Genomic DNA, 12,468 nt, shown 5'->3' on the forward strand with positions numbered 1-12,468 from the left:
CATATCACAATGTCATCTGCAAACATCATAGTCCACGGGGCCTCCTGTCTGATCTCATCTGTCAACCTGTCCATCACAACTGCAAATAAGAAAGAGCTCAGAGCTGATCCTTGATGTAATCTCACCTCCACCTTAAACGTATCTGTCACTCCCACCGCAGTCCTCACCAATGTCACACTACCCCTGCACATATCCTGTACCACTCGTACATACTTCTGTGCCACTCCCGACTTCCTCATACAATACCACAACTCCTCTCTAGGCACCTTGTCATATGCTTTCTCTAAGTTAACAAAGACACAATGCAACTCCTTCTGATCTTCTCTGTATTTCTCCAACAACACTCTCAGAGCAAATATTGCATCTGTTGTGCTCTTTCCTGGCAAAAAACCATACTGCTGATAACTGATCATCACCTCCCTTCTTAACCTAGCTTCCACTACTCTTTTCCATAACTTCAAGCTATAACTGATCAATTTTATCCCTCTGTAGTTACTGCAGCTCTGCACATTACCCTTATTCTTAAAGATTGGTACCAAAACACTTTTTCTCCACTCCTCAGGCATCCTCTGACTTTCCAAAATTTCATTAAACAATCTGGTTAAAAATTCCACTGCCATTTCTCCTAAGCACCTCCATGCTTCCACTGGTATGTCATCTGGGCCAACAGCCTTTCCATTCTTCATCCTCTTCATAGCTTTCCTTACTTCCTCCTTGCTAATCTGCTTCACTTCCTGATTCACTATCCCCACATCATCCAACCTTCTCTCTCTCTCATTCTCTTCATTCATCAGCCCTTCAAAGTACCCTTTCCATATACTCAACACACTCCTCACTTATGAATATGTTTCCCTCACTGTCCTTTATCACCCTTACCTGCTGCACATCTTTCCTAGCTCTGTTCCTCTGTCTAGCCAATCGATACAGGTCCTTTTCTCCCTCTTTAGTGTATAATCTCTCATATAACTCTCTAAATGCCTGATCCATTGCAGTTCTTAATTATTATAAAATGATATAATGAACTACGATATCCTCCAAACTGCTAAAATGTGAAACCCAAAGTAATAAACTCCCCCTTCTCATATTGAAGCTGCTGCTTGTGAGGCTTTTAGCTAAATGTCTTCAGTTAACAGAAACACCATATACAGGAATGTATGTTTCTGGTGACAGGTAATGTATTCATTTGCAGAGAATGCCAACTGTGAGTGTACCACATTTTTAGTCAGGATTATAATCAAATTCTTAAACGTACAATAGCATAGTACATTTTCTCCCCCTCTGATACTGATCATGGTACCTGAGAGGCCTTTCCCCTGCTAAATGCTAGTAAGTGACAAGGACAGTGCATGAAGTTATATTCTGGGATAGAGAAAATTCTTTCCTTACCTAGTAATGCTAGTTGTGTGTGCATTTTGTAAATAAGTTTAAAAAACAGTGTTTTTAGATAGCCTGATCAGTGTACTATCAATAAAGCAAAATGATGGCTTCCACCTATTCCTCTGCCAGATGCAGAGCAGGTAGACTGAATAATCCCAGAAGAGAGTAGTATCTATTGTTAAATAATGCATGCAAAAGGGAGAAGAAAGACGTGAATCAGCAGCGATGAAAGAAAAGATCAAAGCGATTTACGGCATACATTCCCGGATTTAACTAGGATCGTCTGGAGACCTTAGTTTTTCATTGCAATGAATACAGTCTGTTGAATACCTAACAATGCACTGAAAACCTAATTGTAATGACATCAGCTCATTTGCATGACGGCAGGGCCAGATGCAGAACCCATAATTCAGTGTAGAAAAAGCTTGTCAGAGTTTTGTTAAAAGTGGAAGTCGACCTCCTAAAAGAGAAATGGGTGTAGTTGATATGTGTTTCACAATGTAAGATTTATATTTTGAAACAGCTTAGTATCAGAAACTCACTACAAGTATGAAAGATGGAAGATATAGGTTATGTAAATAGATGGCGAACCAGTAAAAGTAGTCTTGCTTGGTTTGGCATGCACATATACCAAAGATTAGCATGGCCCCTATGCAGGGATGACACACAAATTTGTGAAGCTTTCCATATTTTTCACAATTTCCTTTAGACGTTTATTGCCAACAATACTTTAGTGATCCATGGCAGTTCTTAATTGTTATAAAATTATATAATGAACTACGATATCCTCCAAAGTGCTAAAATTTAAACGCAAAGTAATAAACTCCCCCTTCTCATATTGAAGCTGCTGCTTGTGAAACTTTTAGCCTAATGTCTTCAGTTAAGAGAAACACCATATACAGGAATGTATGTTTCTGGTGATAGGTGATGTATTCATTTGCAGAGAATGCCAACTATGTGTGTTCCACATTTTTAGTCAGGATTATAATCAAACTCTTAAACGTGCAATAGCATAGTACATTTTCTCCTCCTCTGATACTGATCATAGTTCCTTAGAGACCTTTCCCCTGCTAAACGCTAGTAAGTGACAAGGACAATGTATGAAATTATATTCTGGGATAGAGAAAATTCTTTCCTTACCTAGTAATGCTAGTTGTGTGTACATTTTTGTAAATAAATTAAAACACAGTGTTGTTAGATAGCTTGACTAGTGTACTATCAATAAAGCAAAATTATGGTTTCCACTTATTCCTCTGCCATATGTAGAGCAGATAGACTGAATAATCCCAGAAGAGAGTAGCATCTATTGTTAAATAATACACGCAAAAGGGAGAAGAAAGACGTGAATCAGCAGTGATGAAAAAAAGATCAGCAAAGCGATTTGCGTCATTCATTCCCAGATTTAACTAGGATCGTCTGCAGACCTTAGTTGTTCACTGCAATGTATACAGTCTGTTGAATACCTAACAATGCAGTGAAAACCTAATTGCAGTGACATCAGCTCATTTGCATGATGGCAGGACCAGATGCAGAACCCATAATTCAGTGTAGAAGAAGCTTGTAAGAATTTTGTTAAAAGTGCAAGTCGACCTCCTAAAAGAGAAACAGGTGTAGTTGTTATTTGTTTCACAATGTAAGATTTATATTTTGAAACAGCTTAGTATCAGAAACTCACTACAAGTATGAAAGATGGAAGATATAGGTCATGTAAATAGATCGCGAACCCACTAAAGGTAGTCTTGTTTGCTTTGACAGCACATATACTAAAATTGGAACGATACAGGGAAGATTAGCATGGCCCCTTCACAATCAGATATGCAACTTCATTTAGCATTCCATATTTTTCACCTTTCCCATTACACATTCATTGACAGCAAGACATTACTGATCCATTGCTTTTTTTAAATATTATAAAATGTGATAATGTAGTACAACTTCCTCCAAACTGTTAAAATTTCAAAAACAAAGTAATAAATTCCTGCTTCTCATATGGAACAACTGCTTGTGAGGCTTTTTAGCTAAATGACTTCGGGTAGGAGAAACGCCATGCTCAGTAAAGTATGATGTTCTTCGTCTCACATTGCTGCAGTCATAACCTGTGGGTAGTCCGCTGTCCTCGGTCGGCCCGAATACCAAAGAGTTAGGCTGGCGTCGGTCATGGTCGCCCGGAGCTGACGTCAGTACGTAGTAGTACTTAAGCGCATGACCGACGCCATATCCTCAGTCTTTCTTGCTGCGTGGTCCGAAGCAGAAGCAGCGTTTGCAAGTGCCGTTCGGCGTTCTGAAATTTTCAATTATCGAGTTTCAGACCGAAGACCAAGTTGGGCTAAGTACCCCGTTGGGGAAAATTTTTGTCTTTTCTTGCCTCAGTTAATCCGGATGTCAGAAAAAGTTAATAATTGTATTTCTTGTGGGAAACAGATACCTCATAGGGACTGTCATTCTCTCTGTATTCCTTGCTTGGGGCCTGAACACGACGTAGTTGGGTGTCGCTTTTGTGCTAGATTTAATAAGCGTACCATTAAACGAAGATTAGACTGTGCCAGGCTTGTTTTCGGTAAGCGGTGTAACTACAACATGCCGTCGGATCCTCCGACGCCCGCTACGCTAAAAGCGTAAAGATAAATCTTTAAGGTCTAAACCGGATGAGTCGTCCGTTGCGGACGCCGGTTCTATGGAACCTCCGGTTGAATCTGTGGATCCGGCCGAGGTCTCGGCTGAATCCCAGGGGGAACCTTTACTTTTGCAGGAGTTGGCCTCTCAGGAGTTAGGCCAGGCCGAGGGTGCTTCTCAGGTATCTGTAGTTCCATCCTTACAAAGGTTATTAGGCCTTCTACCTCAGTGGCTAAAGGCCATGCTAAGGCTAAACCTGGTCTTACTGGTACTGGCCATAGCCCTAGTTCTTCAGCTTCTGTTCCTAAAAACATATGTTGAAAATGGCAGAGGATTTGATTACTTTGATCAGGGTTCTATGCCCCCCCCCAGAGAAGAGGCCTAGGGTGGAGACAGATTTAGAGGGAATGGAGCATTCTTCAGACTACTCTGAGTCCTCAGCTGAGGATATTCAGGATTTCCCTCCTTTTCAGATTGGATGCAGAGGATTCCTGTCCTTCTGCTTCTCCTCCAGAAGATTTTCCTTTTCTGAAACTTTACATTCCATGAGGAACATTTCAAGTGGGAAGGTCAGGATTTTTCAGATTCTCGAAAAAGGCTTAGGGAATTTTTGTTTTTACCACAACATAGGCCTTTGGCTATTCCCCCTGTCTTAGATGTTGTTCAGGATGTTTTTTCTGAAGCTTCACTTAATCCTGATTCTTTACCCCCTGCCCCTGTCAAGCCAGACAGATATTACAGAGTTCCAGAAGCACATAAATATTTGTATAAGAGTCCTAGAGCTGACCCGGAAACTATTATTCAAGGGCCGAAGGGTGTCAGGGCTTCTGTGGTTAAGAATCCAGTTCCTTTGGATAAAGATTCTAGATCGTTGGATAGGTGGTGGAAAAAAGTGTACACCTCTTCTACGTTAGCTATGAGGGCTTTAAATTGCCAGTTTCATATGCTGAAGTATCAGAACTTTTTGTTAGGCCAATTGAAATCTAAGGTGGATGCTTTATCTGAGGGTATAGAGTGTAAGGAATTGCAGGAGTTGGTTCATGCTTCAGATCAGTTGGAAAACATTCTTTGCAGTGTGGTTTCGATGCTCTTCAGGCTTCATCCAGGGTGGCTGCTACTGGTTCAGTTATTCATAGACATGCCTGGCTTAAGGATCAAAATTTGTCAGAGCATATTAAGGCTCGGATTTTGGATGCTCCTCTTCAATCTGAAGTTCTTTTTGGTTCTCCTGTGGAGTCAGTTTTGAAAAAGATGGAAGATAAAGCTAAGTCTATGCAGACGGTCAAGGATTTTTTGCAGGTGCAGCCCCCTAAGTTTAGCAGGAATTGGCCTGCTAGAGGATGGTCCTACCCTTCTTCGGATTTTCAGTCTAAGGGCAGGTCTAGACGTGGTAGAGGCAGGGCTCACGCTCAGGGTTCTTTCAGGCCTAGGACTTGGAGTTCTCCTGCACAGTCTTCTGGTGAGGGCAGGGGTCAGCCTTTTCGTAAACAGACCCAATGACCTCTGTCTTCAGCTCCCAGATCCTTCTTTTCTGGCAGCTCCTCTAGGAGAAAGTTGGCACTTTTCAAACAAAACTGGCATTTGGTCACCCAGGACAAATGGGTGTTGGAAATAATAAATCAAGGTTACAAGTTTTATTTTCACACTTTTCCTCCTTTCAAAGGCATGCCGGATGTGCCTCCTCAGCAAAGGCTGGAGGCTCAGGATCAAATTTCTTTGCTTTTACAGATGGGAGCAATCCAGATGGTACCTCCGTCAGAAGTAGGCCTAGGGTTTTATTCCCGTCTATTCCTAGTGCCAAAGAAAGGAAACACTTGGAGGCCAATTCTGGATTTGTCCATTCTCAGTACCTACCTAGACATTCCAAAGTTCAAGATGTTAACATTACAACAACTTCTGCCTATGCTAGGCAAAGATCACTGGATGGTAACCCTGGATCTCAAAGAGGCCTATCTTCACATTCCTATCAGGCCCAGCTGCAGGAGATTCCTGCGATTTCGGGCTGGTACTTCTCATTATCAGTTCTCTGCATTGCCCTTTGGTTTATCTACTGTGCCCAGGGTGTTCACAAAAGTTCTGGCTCCTGTAATAGCTTTCTTCAGACAGAGGGGAATACAAATTTATCCTTATCTGGATGATTGCCTGATTCTTGCTCAAGACAAAGACAAGTTACTTCAACATCTACAGTATGTAATGGCAGTTTTAAGGTGCCTAGGACCTGTGAACGAAATAAAGTCCAGTCTAGTGCCCTCTCAGGACATGTGCTTTCTGGGTGTGAGACTGAATACAGCTTCTCAGATGGCTTTTCTGACCCCGGACAAACAAAGAACTCTTCACCTATACTTCCAGTAGTTATCAGTACTGTCCAGGCTGACTACAAGGACAGTCCTTCAAGCCTTGGGGTTCATGGCATCTTGCATTCTAGTACTTCCCAATGCCAAACTGCATATGAGGAAGCTACAATGGCATCTCAAAACTGTATGGACTCAACACTGCCACGATTTGGACACTGTCATTCGGATAATACCTTGCATCCAGAAGGAATTCTTGTGGTGGGCGCAGGAATGCCACCTAAACAAGGGACTCTCTGTGACCCGACCAGAGGCGAGTCAGATCATAACGACGGATGCCTCTTACTTGGCTTGGGGAGCACACTTCAATGGGAAATGGATTCAAGACACGTGGCCTCCCAGACTACAACATTTGCATATCAACATGAAGGAGATGTTAGCAGTCCAATTTGCCCTGATGGCCTTCAAGGACCTACTTCAACCAGGACAGGTGTTGATTCAAACAGACAACACAACAGTCATGTGGTACATCAACAAGCAGGGGGGAACCCATTCTTACCCTCTTTGCAGACAAGCAATGATATTGTGGGAGACTGCTCTGAGTTTGCACATCACTCTTCAAGCATGGTTTCTGCCAGGAGTACAGAACTCCCTAGCAGATGTATTGAGCAGACAAATTGTGGACCCCCACGAGTGGAAATTGGATCCTCAGGTATTCCAACAGTTGACAGTGGCTTGGGGAACTCCAGACATAGATCTGTTCGCTTCTCCACTAAATTTCCAACTACCAAAATTTTGCACAAAGATGTTTCACCCAAAAGCTTGGAAAGTGGATGCTCTATCTTTCAGTTGGAACAACCTTCACGTCTATGCTTTCCCTCCTCTGCCTCTCCTTCCCAAGGTACTCTTGAAAGTCAGGCGGGACAAGCCTTGCATGATTCTAATAGCACCAGATTGGCCACGTCAGCACTGGTATCCTCTGCTGAGGAGTTTAATTCAGGAGCCTCCTTGGCCTTTGCCACAGATTCCTCACTTGTTGTCCCAGTCAAGCAATCATTTGCTCAATGTCAGGGTGCAGTCCCTGCATCTAACAGCCTGGCGTATTCTGTTTTAGAGCCTGTGGGGTCTCAGCTTCCTCAACAGGTTTTAGATGTCATTTTGGAAGCCAGGCGGCCCAGTACTAGAAAAGTTTATGCTGATAAATGGAGGAGATTTTTTCTTTGGAGCACAGCAAAGGGCTTTGATGTCTCAGTACCTAATTTGAGTTTTACGCTACAGTACCTTACTGAATTACTAGACAAGGGTTTGTCATTTTCGTCTGTGAAGGTTCATACTGCAGCCATTTCTGCTCACTATGATTGTGACCCTCCTTTATTTTCTCACCCTTTGTCTAAGCAATTTCTTAGAGGGGCAAAAAATATAAGACCCCCACGTAGAGCTCCTACTCCTTCCTGGGATCTCAATTTTGTGTTGGAGAAGCTTACTTTACCTCCTTTCGAACCTGCAGCTACGTCTGAGCTGAAGTTTTTGTCTTGGAAAACTGCTTTTTTGTTGGCCATTACCTCTGCTAGGAGGGTCTCTGAATTGCAGGCACTCATGGCAGTTGAACCTTTTCTGGTATTCCATAAGGATAGGGTGTCTTTGCGTACTAACCCTACTTTTATGCCTAAAGTGATTTCTAATGTGGCCTTGAACCAGTCTATTCATTTGCCTACTTTTTATGCTGATCCCCAAAATAAGGGGGAAAAAGTCTTGCATTCTTTGGACATTCACAGGCAGCTACATTATTATTTGAGCAGAACTAAAGAGTTCAGGCAGACTCAACAGTTATTTATTTCTTTTGCTCTGGGTTCACAAGGGAAAGCTGTTTCAAAGCAAACTATTTCTAAGTGGATTGGTCATTGTATTGCTTTTGTTATTCTCATCATGGGAAGAATGTTCCTGCTGGGATCAGACCTCATTCCACTAGGGCTACTGCCACATCTACTGCCTTTTGAGGGGTAGCTACTAAGGATATTTTGGAGGCAGCTACTTGGAGTTCAGTACACACTTTTACTAAGCATTACCATCTCCCTCTTTATTCCAAGTCTAGGGCTGGGTTTGCCACTGCAGTTTTACAGGGCATGTTAGCAGCTCCTAATGCTTTTTAGTTTACCAGCCTCCCTTTTCCTTTGCTTTGGGATTCTACCCACAGGTTATGACTGCAGCAATGTGAGACGAAGAACATAGTACAGTTTTGTACCTACCATAAATGTAGATGTTTGAGGATCCACATTGCTGCAGTCCTATTTTCCCTCCCTCCTTCCCCTCTATAGTTTGGGGTTGCTGTTTTTTCCTTTGGGATAATTGTTATTTTCTCACTTGTGGTTGTTGGGTATTTTCTATTTTGGCTCTGGCCTTTCCTTTTTAAGGCCTTCTGACATCTGGGGCAAGAAAGACTGAGGATATGGCGTCGGTCATGCGCTTAAGTACTACTACGTACTGACGTCAGCTCCGGGCGACCATGACCGACGCCAGCCTAACTCTTTGGTATTCGGGCCGACCGAGGACAGCGGACTACCCACAGGTTATGACTGCAGCAATGTGGATCCTCGAACATCTACATTTATGGTAGGTACAAAACTGTACTTTTCTGCTGACAAGATAGTGCATACATCTGCAAAGAATTCCAACTGTGCTTATTCCACATTTAGTCAGTTTTATCATTGGACTAGAAAATCTGCAATAGCAAAGTACTTTTTCTCCTCTTCTGAGAGTAAACCTTGTACCTTAGTGGCTTTTTCTTTGCTAAATGCTGGCAAGTCTCAAGGACCGGGTATGAAATTGCATTGTGGGATAGAGGCAGTTATTTCATTACCTAGCAGTGCTAGTCGTGTGTGCGATTCGTAAATAAATGAAAAACACAATGCTGTTAGATAGCCTGACCAGTGTCCTATCAATAAAGCAAAATGGTGGCTTCCACCTATTCCTCTGCCAGATGCTGAGCAGGTAGAGTGAATAATCCCAGAAGAGTGTAGCATCTATTGTTAAATAATACACGCAAAAGGGAGAAGAAAGTTGTGAATCAGCAGTGATGAAAGAAAAGATCAGAAAAGCGATTTGTGGCATTCATTCCCGGATATAACTAGGATCGTCTGCAGACCTTAGTTGTTCACTGCAATGAATACAGTCTGTTGAATACCTAAAAATGCAGTGAAAACCTAATTGTAGTGACATCAGCTCATTTGCATAATGGCAGGGCCAGATGTAGAACCCATAATTCAGTGTAGAAAAAGCTTGTCAGAATTTTGTTAAAAGTGCAAATCGACCTCCTAAAAGAGAAACAGGGGTGTAGTTGATATTTGTTTCACAATGTAAGATTTAGATTTTGAAACAGCTTAGTATCAGAAACTCACTACAAGTATGAAAGATGAAAGATATACGTCATGTAAATAGATGGCAAACCAGAAAAAGTAGTCTTGCTTGCTTTGGCAGCACATATACCAAAATTGGAACGATCCAGGGAAGATTAGCATGGCCTCTTCACAATAAGATATGCAAATTCATTTAGCATTCCATATTTTTCGGCTTTGCCATTGCACGTTCATTGCCAACAAGACATTCCTGATCCATTGCTTTTTTAAAATATTATAAAATGTGATAATGTAGTGCGACTTTCTCCAAACTGTTAAGATTTCTAAAACAAAGTAATAAATTCCCATTTCTCGTATGGAACAGCTGCTTGTGAGATTTTTTAGCTAAAGGACTTCAGGCAAGAGAAATGCCATACTCAGTAAGGTATGTTTCTGCTGACAGCGCTTACATCTGCAAAGAATTCCAACTGTGCTTATTCCAAATTTAGTCAGGATTATCATCAGACTAGAAAATGTCCAATAGCAAAGTACATTTTTTCCTCTTCTGAGAGTAAGCCTTGTACCTTAGTGGCCTTTCCTTTGCTAAATGCTGGCAAATCACAACGACAGGGCATGGATTTACATTGTGAGATAGAGACAATTATTTCATTACCTAGCAGTGCTAGTTGTGTGTTTGTTTTGGAAATAAATTAAAACCACAGTGTAGTTAGATTGCCTGACCCCTGTACTATCAAGAAATCAAAAGGATGGCTTCCACCCACTTCTTTGCCAGATGCACGGCGGGTAGCCTGATCAACCCCAGAAAAGACTAGCAGCTCTTGTACAACAGTACACGCCAAAGTAGGAAGAAATATTTAAATTAGCAGTTATTTAAGAAAAGATAAACAAAGCAGCTTGCTCTATTCATTCCATGACTTTAACTAGAATCCTTAGCAGACCTTAGTTCTTCGCTGCACTGAACACTCTTTGTTAAATAGCTAACAATACAGAGAATACTTAACAATGCTTATGACCTCATCTCATTTGCATAAAGGCCGGGACAAATGCAGAACCCATAATTCAGTGCAGAAAAAGCTTGTAGGAATTTTCTGAAAAGTACAAGTCAACCACCTAAAAGTGAAAGAGGTATATTTGGCATTTGCTGCATAATATCAGATTTATATTAGGCTTATCCTCATAAAGCCACTACGAGTATGAAAGACATAAGATATTGGTCAAATAAATAGCTGGCAAACCAGCAAATTAATTCTGTTTGCTTTGGCAACACATTTACTAAAATTGGAACTATACAGAGAAGATTAGCATGGCCTCTGCGCAAGGATGACACAGAAATTCGTGAAGCGTTCCATATTTTTCACACTTTCCTTTAGACATTCATTACCAACAGTGCATTATTGTCCATTTCAGTTATTAACTTTTATAAAATTATATAATGAAGTACGAAATCCTCCAAACTGCTAAAATTTCAAACGCAAAGTAATAAATTTCCCCTTCTCATGTTGAAGCTGCTGCTTGTGAGGCTTTTAGCTAAATGTCTTCAGTTAAGAGAAACACCATATACAGGAATGTATGTTTCTGGTGACAGGTAATGTATTCATTTGCAGAGAATGCCAACTGTGTGTGTTCCACATTTTTAGTCAGGATTATAATCAAACTCTTAAACGTACAATAGCTTAGTACATTTTCTCCTCCTCTGATAGTGATCATGGTACCTAAGTTCCCCTGCTAAATGCTAGTAAGTAACATGGACAGTGCATGAAGTTATATTCTGTTTTAGAGAAAATTATTTCCTTACCTGGTAATGCTAGTTGTGTATGCATTTTGTAAATAAGTTACAAACACAGTGGTTTTAGTTAGCCTGACCAGTGTACTATCAATAAAGCAAAATGATAGCTTCCACCTATTCCTCTGCCAGACGCAGAGCAGGTAGACTGAATAATCTCAGAAGAGAGTAGCATCTATTGGTAAATAATACACGCAAAAGGGAGAAGAAAGACTTGAATCGGCAGTGATGAAAGAAAAGATCAGCAAAGCGATTGCCGGCATTCATTCCCGGGTTTAACTAGGATCGTCTGCAGACCTTAGTTGTTCACTGCAATTAATACAGTCTGTTGAATACCTAACAATGCAGTGAAAACTTAATTGTAATGACATCAGCTCATTTGCATGATGGCAGGGCCAGATGCAGAACCCTTAATTTAGTGTAGAAAAGCTTGTTAGAGTTTTGTTAAAAGAGAAACGGCTATAGCTGAAATGTGTTTCACAACGTAAGATTTTATATTTTGAAACAGCTTAATATCAGAAACTCACTACAAGTATGAAAGATGGAAGATATAGGTTATGTAAATAGATGGCAAACCAGTAAAAGTAGACTTGCTTGCTTTGGCATGCACATATACCAAAGATTAGCATGGCCCCTGCGCAAGGATGACACACATATTTGTCAAGCGTTCCATATTTTTCACAATTTCCTTTAGACATTTATTGCAACAATACTTTACTGATCCATTGCCATTCTTAATTATTCTAAAATGATATAATGAACTACGACATACTCCAAACTGCTAAAATTTCAAACGCAAAGTAATAAGCTCACCCTTCTCATATTGAAGCTGCTGCTTGTGAGACTTTTAGCCTAATGTCTTTGTTAACAGAAACACCATATACAGGAATGTATGTTGAATGCCTAACAATGCAGTGAAAACCTAATTGTAATGACATCAGCTCATTTGCATGACGGCAGGGCCAGATGCAGAACCCATAATTCAGTGTAGAAAAAGCTTGTAAGAATTTTGTTAAAAGTGCAAGTCGACCTCCTAAAAGAGAAACAGGGG

General features: G+C 41.0%; 1 protein-coding gene, 3 non-coding genes and 2 pseudogenes across 7 annotated transcripts in view; all 6 read left to right on the forward strand.

The window, feature by feature from the left end:
- Nucleotides 1–12,468, forward strand: part of DDB2 (damage specific DNA binding protein 2) — a 741,911-nt gene that overhangs the window by 566,019 nt on the left and 163,424 nt on the right. The gene's annotated exons all lie outside the window — the stretch shown is intronic.
- Nucleotides 1,985–2,071, forward strand: LOC122812538 (annotated as a pseudogene).
- On the forward strand, nt 3,121–3,222 carry LOC122812505. The gene has a single exon (XR_006366488.1). It is a non-coding gene; the product is annotated as a U6 spliceosomal RNA (small nuclear RNA).
- LOC122812515 lies at nt 9,744–9,845 on the forward strand. Its single transcript, XR_006366497.1, has one exon. It is a non-coding gene; the product is annotated as a U6 spliceosomal RNA (small nuclear RNA).
- LOC122812484 lies at nt 10,885–10,989 on the forward strand. The gene has a single exon (XR_006366471.1). It is a non-coding gene; the product is annotated as a U6 spliceosomal RNA (small nuclear RNA).
- Nucleotides 12,010–12,096, forward strand: LOC122812528 (annotated as a pseudogene).

Source organism: Protopterus annectens, chromosome 9.part0, assembly GCF_019279795.1.
Source record: "Protopterus annectens isolate FY-2018-M chromosome 9.part0, PAN1.0, whole genome shotgun sequence".
Lineage (NCBI taxonomy): Eukaryota > Metazoa > Chordata > Ceratodontiformes > Protopteridae > Protopterus > Protopterus annectens.